The sequence below is a fragment of the Oryctolagus cuniculus genome, chromosome 8, assembly GCF_964237555.1.
Source record: "Oryctolagus cuniculus chromosome 8, mOryCun1.1, whole genome shotgun sequence".
Lineage (NCBI taxonomy): Eukaryota > Metazoa > Chordata > Mammalia > Lagomorpha > Leporidae > Oryctolagus > Oryctolagus cuniculus.
The window spans coordinates 122,243,441-122,262,012 of record NC_091439.1 but is presented as its reverse complement, the minus strand read 5'-3'; positions in this window follow the sequence as shown (position 1 = coordinate 122,262,012).

Genomic DNA, 18,572 nt, shown 5'->3' with positions numbered 1-18,572 from the left:
ACCAGCTATTCCTCTGGTGTATCCTTCAGGAGTGTTCCACTAAAGTTTATTTTTCAAAAAATTCACTTCACATTATTCTATATAAGTGATCACTTGTCAGTGTTCCAGATGTATCTTAGCTAAAATTAGTGAATGCCCTAACTTAGATGGTTTTTGAAGCCTATACATTTGGTATTGTTTGGCCCTTAAGCTTTTACATCTCTTAGCATGGAGGACGAAGAAAGCTGTACATTGTTGCTTGAGAGTCTGTACATTTAGACCAGATTTGTATTTGCACTGTCAGTATGGCAAATGAGTGAAGAAAATGTTAATACACTATTGGAAATTTTTTTATTTTTTTTTTCTGGTTTAGCTTATACCAGGGCTGAAAACCTCAATTTATGTTCATGACAGTGGGGATTTTTTTAAATGTCTACATTCTTTCTAATAAACTGTTGGAAGACTTAAAAAAAATATCTAATAGATCCAATGTAATCTCAGCCTACTTCTGTGGCTCTTCCTGTACATATTTCCACTAGTTCCATGATTTCTGACATTCAGGACATTATTTCACAAAATCTCTAATGTGTCTTCCTGCTCCAGAGTACTGGGGGTTTTATTCTCTGTAAACTGAAACACTTTGGCTTCTAAACCCTTCACCTAGTTAGAACTTCAGATGTTAACTCAAATTATTATTGTTCTACAGGAAAACTTCCTAATACCCAAGATAGAGCCAGTGTCCTGATATACATGTCCTATACATTTTTATTTCATTTTTGAACTACTAAATGATTCTCTTACAATTCTGTAATTAATGTCTACTATCACTGCAATGCTAGAACCCACTCAACAAAGCTTCCTGTAGTCTTCTACAGAGTACTGATTTATTTACACTATAGTATGCCTGACTCCTAATAAGTTTTCAACAATAATTTGTTGAATTCATTAATATAATTCTTAATTTTAAATTCAGTATCTCTATGTGTTCAGATCACATGAGCTTGAGAAAGAAGGTTGATTCTGTGGGAACCCTACACAGTACAGTCAAAAGAATGAAAGCAGCAAGTAACTACCAATTTTAAAAAGCTCCAAAGAGCAGAGCAAGAAGGCAAGACTTGGTTAGAAACCAATTATGAAAATCACAGGTCCTTAGGAACTATAAAGCAAAAATAGACTTTCCTCTTTCTTCACGTGTCTTTCTGAAGCATAGTTGCTGATATGCACTGAGGACTGCAGTATCAACACAGGGGTGGAAATAGCACATAAGGCTGTTACAAAGATTAAATCAGTAACATTTCAGAATTCCTGACAGTCAGTGCACAGTAAGTATTAGCCACTTCACAAGAGGTCAGATGGTCGTAGGTGGTCTCACTAACCTCTCCATCAGCATTGCCCAGGTTTCAGTGAGCACTGCTTTCTATGGCCCTCTGTTTGGCTGTATGTAAAGTAATCATTATTCAGCTAACTTGCAGATTTGAAAATTGTTTCCTGACTCTGTGATTTGTCCCCTCATTTAGGAATCTAGAAGTTGTGTTACTGATGCTGAACCCAAGACTGAGCCATCTGCATCAGTAATCAGTTTAAGTATCCTTGGAGAAATAACCGTGAGGATTGCCATGTCTGTTGTCATTTAAGATATTGTCATATTTGTTCTGAAATTAAAAACAGAAGCCTCGGTTTCACATCCCAGACCCATCTCTGTGTGTGTGACCCTGGGCATTTAGTTAGTCCTTGGCACACAGTAAGCTCTCAGTAACATGATCTTTACTTTTCTTAAACTTCAATGTTCTGACATTGTGGCCTCTTAAAAAGGACTAGAATCTGATGTTGACATAAAGCTACAAGGACCACACAGGCTGCCCCCGAAATGTAAAAACAACTGCAGAATTGTAACTTACTTTGCTACATGTGGCCTCCTTATTTTCCTGTCCTTTATGTGTATCCTTCAATCAAAACAACTTCACTGTTCAGTGTGCACGTGTTGATATGCTTCTTAATTGCTGTGGGTGAGAGCCATTATCCTAAGATATAACCTAATTCAGATTTATGAAAAAAATAGAAATATTGGGTTGATGTCTAAAAATGATGTTTATCTTTTAGATGATTATCTCCCATTATGAGTTAACTAAGCTGGATAAATTAATTTTTCACTGAGACTACAAAATTCTTCCCTGGAAACCTGAACATAGCATAAAAATTAAATCTATAATAATAAAAAGTTTAAAATGTTTAAAAAACTCATTATTAATTATTAATCATCTGCCTTACCTGGCTAGGGCTGATCTTAATGAAATAAATTGGCACAAGATCGAGTCATATGTTCTTCAATAATTTTTTGTAATTACTTAACTATAACTAATGCATTAATTAAAATGCAGCTTATATCAATTTAAGATAAACTGACAGATAATGTTAATTAATGGATTACTCATTATGTTTTCATGAGTCATGTTAGTATGGGTGTACAATATTCTTTAGAGACTGACTTTTGTAAATCTGAATTAATTACCACACTTTCATATCTCCATTCTATGAAAGTACAGAATTAGCATTTTTCTTCTCCTGGAATATATGTGCACATAAATGCATGATTATAAATTTCTATTGCATTTGTGTCTTTTTAGATAATCTTTCAGGAGGGCCAATGTCATTCACATTCAGTAACTTGCCATTGGTTTTTTCTTACAAGGCCACTTAGAATGAACTTCGCATCCCACATTTTGTTCATTGGAAGGTTATGACTGCTTTTTAAATTTGTTGTTCCTAAGTCATTTTATTATGATTGCAAATAATCTAGAACTCTTCCTGCAATTGTGTTACCTGTCCAGGAATTAAAAGTTTTTCTATATATGTATTTTATTTTTCATTAATTTCTTGATAATATTAGTTGAAAATGACTTTTTGGAAGGTACGTTTTGTGGCACAACATGTTAGTCAGCCCTTGGTTCACTTACATCCTCTATCAGAGTACTAATTCAACTTCTAGCTGCTCTGTTTCTGATCCAACTTCTTGCTAATGCCTCCTGGGATGAAGCAGATGACAGCTCAAGTACTTAGACTCCTGGCACCACATGGGATACCTAGATGGAGTTCTATGCTCCTGGCTTCAGCTTGGCCCAGCCTTGGCCATTGCAGGCATGCATTTGGGAAGTGAACCAGTTGATAATATCTCTCTCTCTCTCTCTCTCTCTCTCTCTCTCTCTCTCTCTCCCCCACACACACACAGCTCCCCCTTCTCTATCTCCCTCTCCCTCTCCCTGTTTATGTGTGTTTGTGTGTCTGCCTTTCAAGCAAGGTAAACAAATTAAAAAATTATTTTCATTCTTTATGTAAGGTAGAGTGACAACAAGGAAGGAATAGACAGATCATTCATCTTCTTTTTCACTCCCATAATGCCTACAATGGTCAGAGCTACACTGAACTCTACATAATCTCAACTTGATACATGAACTTTTATACCAAGTAGCTTTACATCAAACTTACTGCAAAAGAAATTGTCAGGAAAGTGAAGAGGCAACCAACAGAATAGGAAAAAAATATTTGCAAACTATGCAACAGATAAAGGATTAATCTACAAAGAGATCAAGAAACTCCACAACAACAAAACAAACAACCCACTTAAGAGATGGGCCAAGGACCTCAATAGACATTTTTCAAAAGAGGAAGTCCAAATGGCCAACAGACACATGAAGAAATGTTCAGGGTCACTAGCAATCAGGGAAATGCAAATCAAAACCACAATGAGGTTTCACCTCACCCCCGTTAGAATGGCTCACATATAGAAATCTGTCAACAACAGAGGCTGGTGAGGATGTGGGGAAAAAGGGACACTAACCCACTGTTGGTGGGAATGTAAACTGGTTAAGCCACTATAGAAGTCAGTTTGGAGATTCCTCAGAAACCTGAATATAACCCTACCATAAAACCCAGCCATCCCACTCCTTGGAATTTACCCAAAGGAAATTAAATTGGCAAATAAAAGATCTGTCTGCACATTAATGTTTATTGCAGCTCAATTCACAATAGCTAAGACCTGGAATCAACCTAAATGCCCATCACCAGAAGACTGGATAAAGAAATTATGGGATATGTACTCTATAGAATACTATACAGCAGTCAGATGGTGCTGCGGCTCACTAGGCTAATCCTCCGCCTTGTGGTGCCAGCACACCAGGTTCTAGTCCCGGTCGGGGCACTGGATTCTGTCCCTGTTGCCCTTCTTCCAGGCCAGCTCTCTGCTGTGGCCAGGGAGTGCAGTGGAGGATGGCCCAAGTGCTTGGGCCCTGCACCCCATGGGAGACCAGGATAAGTACCTGGCTCCTGCCATTGGTTCAGTGCAGTGTGCCGGCTGCAGCACGCTGGCCGCGGCGGCCGTTGGAGGGTGAACCAACGGCAAAGGAAGACCTTTCTCTCTGTCTCTCCCTCTCACTGTCCACTCTGCCTGTCAAAATAAATAAATAAATAAATAAATAAATAAATAAATAAAATAGAATACTATACAGCAGTAAAAAACAATGAAATCCAGTCATTTGCAACAAAATGGAGGAATCTGGAAAACATCATGCTGAGTGAATTAAGCGAGTCCCAGAGGGACAAATATCGTATGTTCTCCCTGATCAGTGACAACTAACTGAGCACCAGAAAGGAAACTTGTAGAAGTGAAATGGACACTATGAGAAACAATGATGTGATCAGCCCTCGTCCTGAGTGTCAAGGAACAACTTAATACTTTAACCATTTTAGTATTTTGTTCTACTTAATTCTATTGGTTGAACTCTGTAATTAACACACAGTTATTCTTAGGTGTTTAAATTTAACTGAAAAGGGATCCCGGTTAAATATAAGTGGGAATTAGAGAGGGAGGAGATGTACAATTTGGGACATGCTCAATCAGCCTTGCCCCAAACAGTAGAGTTAGAAACATGCCAGGGATTCCAATTCAATCCCATCAAGGTGGCACATACCACTGCCATCTCACTAGTCAAACTGATCATTTTCAGTTCATAATTGATTCTAATGATTGGATTAAGAGCCAAATGGATCACATAAATAAGACTAGTGTCTGCTAATATTGATACAATTAAAAAGAAGAGAATGTTCCAACATGGGAAGTGGGATACACAGCAGACTCATAGAACGGCAGATGTCCTAAACAGTACTCTGGCCTCAGAATCAGCCCTTAAGGCATTCAATCTGGCTAAAACGTCCATGAGAGTATTTCAGGCATGGAAAGCCAAGACACTGTGGAAAAACAAAAGACCTAAATGAAATATCTCTGTGAGTGAGATCCCAGTGGAAAGAACAGGCCATCAAAGAAGGAGGTACCTTTCTCTGAAGGGAGGAGAGAACTTCCACCTTGACTATGACCTTGTCTAAATAAGATCAGAGTTGGTGAACTCAAAAGGCTTCCAGAGCCTGGAAACTCATGACGAGAGCCTCGGCAACTCATGACAAGAGCCTCAGGTGATTACTGACGCCATAAACAAGAGTGTCAATTGTGAAATCAACAATAGGAGTCACTGTGCACTTACTCCCCATGTAGGATCTCTGTCCTTAATGAGTTGTACTATGTGAATTAACAGTATAACTAGTACTCAAACAGTACTTCATACTTTGTGTTTCTGTGTGGATGCAAACTGTTGAAATCTTTACTTAATATATACTAAATTGATCTTCTGTATATAAAGATAATTGAAAATGAATCTTGATGTGAATGGGATGGGAGAGGGAGTGGGTGATGCGAGGGTTGTGGGTGGGAAGGAGGTTATGGGGGGAAAATCCACTGTAATCCAAAAGCTGTACTTTGGAAATTTATATTTATTAAATAAAAGTTAAAAAAACTTAGCATCAGCCTTCATTACATTCTTAAATAATATTAAACTAGACTATATGCACAGAACTTTTAAATTTAATATATACTTTTATGGTATGTTACTTCCCTAGGATTCCTAACAGAAAGTTACAATCTTGGCAGGAAGCTAGAAAACCTTTTTTGAAAGACACAGCATATTTGTGCGTATTTATGAGGTCCAATGTGATATTCTAATCCATGTTCACATTGGCAAAAAAATTTTTGGAGGGATCAGTAAATCCGTTCCTTTAAATTTGGTCATTTCTTGATGGCAGTTACATTCAAAATCCTCTCTTCTAGCTACTTTGAGACACACAGAGCAGTGCTATTATATTCTCACCCTAGGGTGCCAAAGAACATCAGAGCTTATTTCTCCTATCTGACATTGTGCCCACTGACCAGCGCTTCCATTGCCTTTTCAAGCTACTCTCCCATTCTCTGCTAATCACTTTTCTGCTCTCAGCTTCAATGAGATAAGCTTCTTTAGATTCCACACATGAGGCTGATCATGCTACATTTGCCTTTCTGTGCCTAACTTAGCACACACTGAGGCAACTTGCTAACAACAGAACATTTCTGTGTTCGTCTCTTATAGGAAACGATGCCTTTTCCTCCAAGTCCAGTGAGTTCTGATGTGATGTAACTAAAGAATACAAATATCATGCCTCTGGAAGTTACATTGTTTCAAAATATTATGTTACTTCTTTAGAAGGATGTCAAAATATTAAAACTAATAAGAGGTGTTCCAATGTGTTTAAAGTATGATTATGAATGTTTGATGCTCCAGCAACTAAAACATTCTTATATCAATAAAAAGACATTGGGAACATAAATTTACATCTCTATATTTATTATGTATATATAAGATAGCTATTTATAATATAAATTTATGTCTACAGATATCAGATATATATAGATAACTGGATACATAGATTAATCTATATCTATATATATATATCTATCTACATAGATACATCTTTCTGTGCCTGTATCTACACATTTGTATCTAAGTATAGATACAGATATTGAAAGATATCTATTTCTGGGGCTTGCATTGTGGCATAGCAGGTGGGGCCACTGCCTGCAATGCTGGCATCCCATATGGGTGCCAGTTCGATTACTGGCTGCTCCATTTCCAATCCAGCTCTCTGTTATGGCCTGGGAAAGCAGTAGAAGATGGCCCAAGTCCTTGGGCCCCTGCACCCATGTGCAAGACCCAGAGGAGGCTCCTGGCTCCTGGTTTTGGATTGGCACAGCTCTGGCCATTGCAGCCAAATGGGGAGTGAACCAGCAGATGGAGGACCTCTCTCTCTCTCTCTGCCTCTCCCTCTCTCTCTATGTAACTCTGACTTTTGAATAAATAAATAAATCTTTTTTAAAAAAACAAAAATACCTATTTCTAACATCTATAGGCATAAATTTATATTCCCATTATCTTATATTTTTCATATAAAGACTATCCCTGACTTATTTTTCTTTATGATGATGTGAAAGTGTACCCAAATAATCATATTAATTTTTATTTCAGTACTGAATTCAATAAATGAAATGATATATTCAGCACTTTACTATAAAATAATCTTTGTGTTAAGTGATTCAATGCAAGTGTTCTAAAAATATTTAAAGTAGACTAGACCAAATTATGATGTTTGGTAGGTTAAGTATATAAGGTGCATTTAGACTTAGAATATTTTCAGTCTATGATGGGTTTATGATATAACCCATTATAAATTGAGGAGCATCTGTATATAAAAACAAAATAAATATTTAGTGTATCTGTATATAAAAACAAAATAAATACATTAATAATGAATTTCTGGGACACAATGATGTACACAAGTTAAAAAAAAAAAACAGTCTTCACAGGCTTATCAACATGTACACGCCAAGCAGAAATACAATATCAATAGGATGGTCTTCCTCAAGAAAAGAGTATGTTCACAATGTGGACTAACAGTTGGATTTGAAGTGTTATTTCACAGCAATTAAGTGAGTTGATTTCAGCTATATTAAAGAACTAAAATTTTTTAAAAGAACCAAAGATAAAGATGGTCTTATATATATATATATTATATATATATTCCTACATATATACACACATATAGATGCATGTATATATAGATATATGTATATATAGATATATATGGGTATATATAGATATATATGCATTATTAAGATTAGTAACAGTTCTTAATAAAAGCTATTAAATAGCATTGGTTTAGTAAAGTTTTAAGATCAGGGAGAGAAAAAAATGGGGTTAGTTTGTTCACTAATATATTGCTGTCACAGCAGGAACCCCTTACTGTGGTTTTATGGTCATTCCAACCCACTATACTAATATAAAGAAGAAACCAAATCGGAAGAAATTGAAAGGCTTTGCAATAATATTGGAGTAAAACTCAGAATTGTATTTCTCAGTCTTTTGAATCTTAGTATTTCTATATGTAATATTTATAATGTTTTTTATCTTTTGGGTGCACCTCATATAATACTCCATATTTACCTGAGTAACCTGTTTTCATTCTCTTATAACACTCTATAAGCTGCATTCATCTGAATTCTGATAAAAGCACAAAAATAGGGGCCAGCACTGTGGTACAGTGTGTTAAAGCCACGGCCTGCAACACTGGCATCCCATAGGGGTACCAGTTAGAGACCCAGCTTCTCCACTTCTGATCCAGCTCCCTGCCAATGTGCCTGGGAAATCAGTGGAGGATGGCCCAAGTGCTTGGGTTCCTACACCCATATGGGAGACTTGGAAGAAGCTCCTGGTTCCTGGCTTAGGCTTGGCCCAGCTCTGGTCATTGCAGCCATTTCGGGAGTGAACCAGTGGATGGAAGATCTCTCACTCTGTTTCTCCCTCTCCCTCTCCCTCTCTCTGTAATTTTGCTTTTCAAATAAGTAAATAGATTTTTTTAAAAAATCACCCAAATCATTCCAACATTAATAGGATATTTAAATAGAAATAATAAAAGAATGTTTCACAAAGACTATGTTAACAAAGGAAGACTTTAAAAAACATGGATTGCCAATAATGGATTGGACTTACTTGTGTACAAACTTCCTTTTGTTTCTAAAGTAGACATAAATACATTTTGCCATGTGTCTTATAAACACATTGTTCCAACAGTTCCTAATATGATGGTAAACAGTACATAGCAGGTGAAAAATAATTACCGAATAAGATTGTAATAGGAGAAAGTCAACCAAGCATATATGTAAAAATTCCCCAAAATGTTCTTAATATGAAACTTAAATACTTTATAATATCAGAAACAAAGATAACCACAATTATTGTTTCAACTTGCAAAATATAGTATACTTGAAAGAAAAATGGCAATGACACAGGCCATCAAAATAGATAATAAGCATATACAGATTACAAAATCATTTTCAATGACACACAAACAAATTAAGTCAACAATGGGAGATCATTAGGCTGGCTGGCCAAATTTAGAAAGTCACATATTGGGGAAAAAATAAGGAAATCAATTAAACTTGTACACAGCTGATAGAGATGTAATGTGAAATTGGTCTGAAGAAAATACAGTAGCAACTTTAATTAAGTCATTGTCTAGCCAATGACACAAGTGCATCAGAATATGTAGTCAAGGATCAGTGAAGAAACAAGAATGAGAGTGTTTACTGCATGATTGCCTATAGTGGAGGAAATATGGGGACACTTTGGAAACATCTTTTTAGAGGAATGGATTTTTAAGTGGCAAAAAGGTGGAAAAGGAATTTGAAATCAGAGAAGACCGAGGCTCTCTGAACCTGCTAACCCCAAAAGGCATGAGCTGTGATGCCCTGGTGAACAACACCAGAACTCCATGTTTATGTCATCTCCATCAACCCATTCTTGCCACCCAGAAGATGCCATTCAGTGTGGTAAATACTATAAGCAAAGCTTGTCCCTGCTTACTGCATTTTCATTCCTGAAATGTACATCAAGTTAGCAGAAACCACTCACCTGTCAGTATTATTCTTATTAGCCAATGTGACTGTAGCCACCATTCTATTGTAACCTCTGCTGTGCCTCTTCTTTTGTCTGTAAAAGCAAACTCCCTGCCTGCCACTTGGGAACACTTGGCTCTGAGCAAAGGCGGTGTGTTTTCCTGGGTGGCCATCCTTACCCTACCTCAGATAAATGCCTTTATTCTTACATCTGTTATGTCTCAACTTGCATTCTAGGTGGTAATTGTATGTATTTTTGCTGAAGCAGAAAACTCTACATATCTAGGCACATGGTTAGATAATAAAAGTCATTGCTGAATGAGGAATTGGTGTCGTAGTGTACCTGCTGCCCTGTGATGAAGGCATCCCATATCAGAGTGCCAGTTCAAGTCCTTGCTGCTCTGTTTCCAATCCAGCTCCCTGTTAGTGAGCCTGAGAAAGCAGCAGAAGATGGTGCCAGTGGTTGGACCTCTGCCACCCACTTGGGAGACAAAAGTATAACTCCTAAAGCTTCTAGTTTCAGCCTGGACCAGCCCCAGCAGTTGAGGCCATTTGGGAAGTGTGCCAGGGGATAGAAAATATCTGTCTGCCTGACTGTTTCTGTCTATCATTCTACTCTGCCTTTCAAATAAATAAATAAAACTTTAAAAAATAAACAAGTAAATAAAAATCATTTTGAGTGAAATAATCAGGAAGTGCTTAGCACTATATTACTGATATAAATTCATAAGGTATAAATAAAAATAAGACTATACATATTATAACAATACACAAATGACAGTGAAGGCAAGAGTATATAGACTGAGTAACAAGGATCAAAATTTTTTTTTTTGTTTTCCCCCAGAAACCTTTTATTTAAGGAATACAAACTTCATGCATTTCATAAACACAGCTTTAGGAACACAGTGATTCCTGCCACCATCCCCACCGTCCCCCCCCACTCCCACCCTCATCCCCCTCCCTCTCCTACTCCATTCTTGTTTTTCATTAAGATCTATCTTCAGTTAACTTCATATACATACAATTAACTCTATACTAAGTGGAGTTCAATGAATTGTATGGAAAAAAAAAAAAAACTGCTCCCCAACAGTCAGACAAGGGCTGTTCAAAGTCATTGCATCTCGAAGTGTGAATTTCATGTCTATAGGTTACCTTTTAGGTTCCCTACTGGCTATCACAGGTCAGGGAGAACATACGGTATTTGTCCCTTTGGGACCGGCTTACCTCACTAAGTATGATTTTTCCAGTTTCATCCATTTTGTTGCAAATGACAGGATTTCATTTTTTTAGCCGCTATGTAGTATTCCGTGTATCCATGTCCCACAATTGCCTTACCCCATCTCCAGCTGACAGGCATTTGGGTTGATTCCACATCTTAGCCACGGTGAGTTGAGCTGTAATAAACATGGGGGTGCAGGTAACTCTTCCATGCGCTTTCTCGGAGCCAGGCTCTTCCCGCAGCTTTGTCACCAGCGGCTTGGGCTGCTGCCGTCTGGTCTCAGCTTGCCCCAAAGCTGGCACTGAGGCTCTCGGCCGCTGGGGTCCTGAGTTGGACGCATCCACACCCTTCACGTAGGTCCATGGTGTCCCCCTAGTTAGCGTGGAGTTCCCTCTGCAGTTCTCTCCCAAGCTCTTCCCTGGGACTCCACTCTGTTCTGTTTTTTTAAACTTCTTCACTCAGACCAGAGCAGTAATCCCCCTCCCCATTCCGCCACCTTGGAAGCTTGTTTTCCATTATCCTGGTTTTAAGGCAGGTGCAGCTGCATAAGCCAGTTTGCCCATAGCCAACTGTGTCCACCTGAGTCACACTGACCCAGGCATGAGGCCCAAGTGTTGCACTGTCCACAATCAGAGCTGGCACGGGGGAAGCTGAGATGACTCCAGTTCGGGCTACGTGGCTGGGCAGCTGGGCCTCTGTTTCTATTTTCCTTGAACAATTCCGCCCTGTGGCCATTCTCTGGGTCACATCTTGCATTTTTTCCATAGACCTCTGCGGGGCCTTCTCTGTCACTCATGTCCACTCATGCACCCGTGGCCTGCAGGGGTGGGGGCAGCAGCACCCCTGGTCTATGGGTGCCATCCCGAAGTTCCTGGAAACCCCTAACCATTCTGTAGCCTGGCTGCTCGCAGATGCTCTCAGGGGAGTGTCAGGGAGAAACCACTGTGCACGCGTGGGACGGGCAGATGTCACACAGTGCTCTCTCCGCCTGTGCCTCTGCAGGGCCAGCTGCAAGTGCTCGGAACAGCTGCCACCAGCACCAGCCCCCCACAGTGATGGACAGGGCGCCCCAGCCAGTGCCAGCCCCCCACAGTGATGGACAGAGTGCCCCAGCCAGTGCCAGCCCCCCACAGTGATGGACAGAGTGCCCCAGCCAGCGCCAGTCCCCCATGGCAATGGACAAGGCACCCCAGCCAGCGCCAGCCCCCCATGGCAATGGACAGGGCACCCCAGCCAGCACCAGCCCCCCATGATGATGGACAGGGTGCCCCAGCCAGCACCAGCCCCTCATGGCAATGGACAGGGTGCCCCAGCCAGTGCCAGTCCCCCATGGCAATGGACAGGGTGCCCCAGCCAGCGCCAGCCCCCCATGACAATGGACAGGGCGCCCCCAGCCAGCGCCAGCCCCCTATGACAATGGACAGGGCAGCCCCAGCCAGCGCCAGCCCCCCATGGCAATGGACAGGGCGCCCCAGCCAGCACCAGCCCCTCATGGCAATGGACAGGGTGCCCCAACCAGCGCCAGCCCCTGCGGCGATGGACAGGGTGCCCCAGCCAGCGTTCTTGGCCTTGGGCAGCTCAGAGAGCCCAGGGTCCCAGGGACTGAGCCACTACTGCCCTGGGCACAGGCAGGGGAGTCTTGGCGTGGGGCAGTGTGGCTCAGCCACATCAGGCATCGCGATGAGCATGGGGAGGCCGAGGAGGCGGCAGGCTGGGACCAGAACTCAACACAGTCTCACTCCAGAGCGCATGGGCTCCAGCACCCACCGTCCGCAGGGAAGGAGGTGAGAGAGCCGACGGGGATCTGCCTGGCACGCAGGTTTCACCTTGGGGACCATGGGCCGTGCTGGCGCTCCTGTCTGTCCTGTGAGACAGCCGAGGGTATGTGTCTGTCCTGTCTCCAGACACTGCCTCTGCAATCAGGCCTGGGACACAGCTCCACCCCACTCTGTCCCCGACAGGGGAAAGCCAGCCACCCTCTTCCTGCCAGCCCTGCTGAGGATGGCCTGGGTGCCCCCAGGCCTCCTGGGAACCCGGCTGCATCTTCGGTGGGGGGCTGGGCCACAGGATCACTGCCTGCCGCCGCCTCCCCACGGCCTGGTGACCTTGGCCCTGGGAAACCTCATGGCGTTTTTGGTGAAGAGTTTTGGGGAGAGAGAGAGAGAGACGGGAAGACTTGCCGGGATCCAAGTTACTGTTTCGGCTACAGGAACGTGGCCGGGCATGGCCAGGCTGTGGGCGGCTCCAGACAGCGCAGGCAGCAGGAACCCAGGCCACAGCTCTGCTAGGACACCGGGAAGCTGGGGAGCCACCACCCGGCCTCCCGGCCCCCAGGTAAGTGGCTTTCTGTGTGCACCTGCAACATCGGGGCAGGTGACCAGCGGTGGCCGCACCCAGAGCAGGCACTCACCCGAGTCAGCACCTGGGAGCCAGGGAGCTCAGCGCACCATCCCCCCACAGTCCGGGGCAGCAGGTTCCCCCCATGCCCACGCCACCTGCACGCTGCCCTCATGCCACCCCCATGTCATCACCCCACGTCCACAGCATGCCCACTGCCCTCCTGCCACCGCCTCGTCACCTCCCAACACCCCCTTACCCCCCACCTTTGCTGCTTTAACGCTAAGAGTCCCCGTTTCCTGTTTCTGTGAGCCCAGCTCCGTGTGTCCTAACAGCAAGACATGGGAGGTCGCATCCCTGCCCGCAGCCCCGCTGCCCAGCGGGTCCCCTCCCCCGGAGAGAGGGGTTGACCACCGCCTTTAGTGACAAATCCTGGCCGTCCCCAGGGGCTGCCGACGCGCGCCGTGCTGTCCTGACCCCACTTTCCCAGGTCTCACTATCTCCCCCAAATGTCCCTGGAATTTGGGCAAACACCCTGACCTCCCTCACGGACCCCCATGTGGGGCCCCACAGCGCTCATGTGCACACCGCCCCAGTGGCACCGCCAGCGCACCTGGGCCCAGCGGGGACCGAGTCCTCCCCCAGGCAACCGCGAGGTCTCAGCCCCTCCCCCACCCCCACGGCGAGCTCAGGGCACCAAATCTGCCAGGGTAGCAACCCCACCCTCCTACATGGCACAGACAGACCCCCACGCCCCGTGCTGCCAGCTGCTGGGGGCGGGGGCACAGGCCGGGGGGTCAGCAGGACCCTGGAGCCATAGCGGCTGCCTGGAGTCCCTCCTCGTCCTCTCCCACCCCCCCAGGTGATTAGCGCCTGCACCTGCTGGGCCCTGTTCCCGGCGCCAGGGATACCACGGCCGACCACCAGCCGACCACCGGCTCAGTGAGGCGGAGGTCAGACCAGAGGCCTGAGCCAGATGCAAAGTCCAGTTCCTGATGGGGCCAAGGGAAGCACGGGGTGGGGTGGGGCCAGATGAGCGGCCAGGGCCCCAGGCACCGCTGTGGCTGCTTTAAATCCCACGTTTAAGGTCAAGGTTGAGATCAGCACCGTTCTCCCAAGGGTGGGGGAGGAAGCGAAACGGAAGGAGAACACTTGCCTCGTCTGCACCGCGGCGTCCACGTGGCTTTAAATGAAAGACGGCGGGTGATGGGTGGAGGCATCGCCAGGCACCCCTGGGGGCTGAGACGCCTCAAGGGTCGCGTAGGGAGAGGAGCCGAGGCAGAGTCTCAGGCCCGGTCAGGTGCTGCCCTGCTGGCCGGTGAACAGGTGGAGCCCGTGGCCAGCCCCTCCCCCTCTGCCCACGTGCGCGGCTCTGCCTCCTCCCCGGCCCAGCCGACTGCCATCTTCCCAGGGCAGCTCCGTGGCCCTCAACTGCCCCGCCCCCCCGCCAAGGGATGCATCGCAGGCCCCAGAGCAGGGTCTCCCCCAAGCCCACAGCAAGGCCTGAGGCTTCCAGCGCCTCTGCCCTGCCCGCGGCTGCTCCACCAGCCCCAGGGAGGGAGCGCTCCAGGTGCATAAATTCACATTTGTGCTCAAAACACAAGATTCCCCTCGGGGCACAGGCAGCCCACGTGCCCGCTCCCCGCAGCTCTCGGTCCTCCGGGAAAGATCACCTCCCACGGCGCCATGCCGGCTCCGGAGCACGCCGGATGCAGTTTGGCGCACTGATGTCTCCAAACATACAGGGTGTGTGCGAGATGCTTCAGGACCAAGGCTCGCGTAAACCATGTCTCTGGGCTGCACTCCGCAGGGCCCGGGGAAGAGCCGGTGGAGGCGGCTGCACTGCGCCGCTGACTCCCAGCCGAGCCCCACAGAGCCCCATGTTCACCTCTAGGCAAAGCGCTCACTTCCGCGCCCGGCTAGCAGTGAATCAGGGCAGGCGTGCAGGAAGAGGCCCGGAGAGGGGCGCGGTGAGGGCCTGGTACCCAGGGAGGGGTGAGGTGAGGGCCCTCTCTACAACTGTGGTTGTCCTGGCTCAGGGGATCAAAGGAGCCCAACAGGAAGGGGTGGGGGTGGGTGTGACAGGGGTAGGTGCACAACTGGACATTGCTGGCTCTGGGTCACTCCAGGTGGGCTCACCAGCCTGGGAGCCCCCCTCGTCAGCCCAGCCAGAGCCCATGGAGGAAGCACAGAGGAGACAGCCACAGCATTTCGGGCAGTCTGGGACTGCTTCCTGGAGGCGGAGAGGGCCAGGCTGGGGCCTGGGGGCAGGATCACCATTAGCTAAAGGGAGAATGAGGTGGGTGAGGAGGGGAGGTAGGGGCGCGTCCCCCAGAGAAGAGCGCAGCGGCGAGCTTTGGCCGTGGCCGCTGGAGAGGCCCGAGGGGCGGACAGGACCACAGTGCCCATCCTGGGTTCTGACCAGGGCAGAAATGAGGCGGGCAACTTGGCCAATGAGAAACCACGCCTCCCCCCCCCCCATGGTGGGGAGGCCTCGGCAGCCAGGGTGGGCGGCGGGAGCCCAGCGCCAACCCCACTGGGAGAGCTCTGTGGCCGTCCCCTCTGCCGCTCCCTCCCTGTGTGCGGGGAGGCGGCAGACGCAGGCTTGGCGAGCCCCAGGCGGAGCAGCCCAGCACCCGGGACCCAGGCCAGCTGTGCCTGTGGGCGCGATTGGGCTCAGGCCCCGCCCTCGGCAAGGGCCCTACACGCTGCCATGGTGTAACCCAGGCCCTGAGACCAGACATGCCCCTGGGGGGCAGTGAGCAGACGACAGCGTGGACAGCAGCCCGGGGGCTCCTACTGCCCCACAGTGCCCGGCCTGCGCCCTCCCCACGCGCGTGCTGCCCGCCGGTACTGGGCCCCCGGGCCCAGCCTGCGCCCTCCCCACGCGTGTGCTGCCCCGCCGGTACTGGGCCCCCCGGGCACGGCCTGCACAGCCCTGCGCCCCCCGTGCCTGCACCAATCAGATCTGCACGTCTGGGTGCTGCCCACAGGGGACAAAGCCACCAAGGACTAGAATCCTGGTGTCCGTGCACCTGCCCCCAAGGACTAGAATCCTTCCAGTAGCCGGGCCCCCACTGCCCCCAGCCAAGGCGTTATAGGATTCAAAAATAACTGCATACCATGAATTATCTTGTGGAAGAAACAGATATATTCCCTAAGGTCTGTGAATGCTTTATTTATGAACATTATTTCCATTAGTAGCATAAATTTTATACTAACAGAGAACAGTTTGAATATTAGATTTGTTCAGATTCTTTAAAGTTTCAACAGACACAGGGCCAAATTAGATTTAGCATTTATAGATCAAATGTTGGTTGATGATTATATACTGCCTCTGTACATCAGCTAGTTAAAAAGCCAGGCAACTTGATTAATGTTATGATATTATAAATCCAAGACTCACCAATAAATTTTCCCAAAATGGAATGATTTTGTACTTTTCATAGGCCTGTGTCTAGTGAAAATGAAACAAAATACAAGTGTGTATGTTCACCAAGTGAGGGGCGCTATCCATGCTTCTGAAAGCTGTGATAGTGAGTGAGGAACTTCTCCTGGCCATGATGTGAGTCCCAAAGCACCTCTTTGAATTATCGGCCAAGGCTGCATCTTTCCCAAATGGTTTTCTATGGGTAAATCATTCCAGCATGGCTGAAGTCCTGTAGTAACCATGTTCCTCAAGGATTCTCTGCCATACTAACATGACAACAATTTCTCTCTATCCATCGAATTCATTATACTTAAATCTATGGCTCTGGAGCACAAGTTAGTTAAAGATTCTTCATTTGGGTGACTAATGTCTATGTCCTACAGCATAGAAAATAACCTTGACATACATGATTTCCAAAACCAGAGTGGATCTGACTCATCCTGCCTTTCCTGTTCCTCCTTGGTCCACCCCAGGCTACATTTCTGCTACTGCCACAGTAGATGCCCAATTTTCACTTACCTCTCTCTCTCTTCTCATTGCTGCAGAGATGCAGGTAACTTTCCAGCTCTTCTGCACAATACTAGCAAAAATAAAATGTAGCCCCACTCTGGGTGGGTGTTGTGACACAATGTAATAAACCACTACTTGGAATAATGCATCCCATATCTGAGTGATTGGGGTCAAGTCCTACCTCCACTTCTGGTCCAGCTTCCTACTAATGCACACTCTGGAAATCAGCAGATAATAATTCCAATACTTGCATCCCTGCCAATCTCATGGGAGACCAGGAAGTGGTTCCTGACTCTTAGCTTCAGCCTGGCCCAGCTCCAGCTGTTGTAAGCATTTAGGGAGTGAACCAGCAAATGAAAAACTCTCTCTCTCTCTCTCCACCTTTCTAAAAAATCAAGTAAACTTTTTTAACAGTTCCACTCTGAAGCACAAGGGCTGTCTAACCTTCACCTCCCAAGAAGCTCGAAGCCCATATATCACAGCTGTTGTGTTAATTCACACTCCCTAAGAGGCAGATACCATGCTGGGAATAAATGTGTGAGAGACTTACTGGGAAAAAAAACACTGTGTAGTTCACTGGGAAGAAAGCCAGTAGAAGCTGAATAGGCACCAGGATCCAAGTTTGAATGTAAAGAAAGGGAGAATAATTGAAAGAAGGTCTTGGACTGTGTTGCAGTCCCTTGATGAAGAATTCTAAAGCCCCATACAATGGTCTACACACAAGACAAACCTGCCCCAGATGGGAAAGGCCAACTTAGTCAACCTGCCACAGAGTGCATAATCATTTTCCTTCAGGAATAGTGCTAGCTAGAAAGTGTTGGTCTCTATTGCTGATGAGTTGGATGTTCAGAGACAGCGGTAGCTACAACACTTTTAGTAAGTGGAAGGTCATACTACTGAATCCAGCATAGCCCTCAACTCTGTCACGAGATCGCTAATTATATCTGGGGCATGCAGTGGCACAGGCTTGCAGACACCCACTGGCCCACTCATTTATCTCTTGCTTGTCTACTAATTCTTCCATTGTAGTTGTTTTCTGGTAGAAGATAAACTACAGTTGCACCTGTTTCCTAATGGCACTGTTAAAAAATTACCACAAAAAAATGGCTCAAAACAACACAAATCTGCTGTCTTAGAGCTTTGAGGGGACAGAATCAGAAACTATTCTTCCAGGACTAAAATCAAGGAGGTTCATGGCTGCTTCCTCATGGAGACTCTACAGGAGAACCAACTCCCTACACATCCCATCTCCCAGCTGCATTCCTTTGCTTTTTTAGCCTCAGGACCCCTTC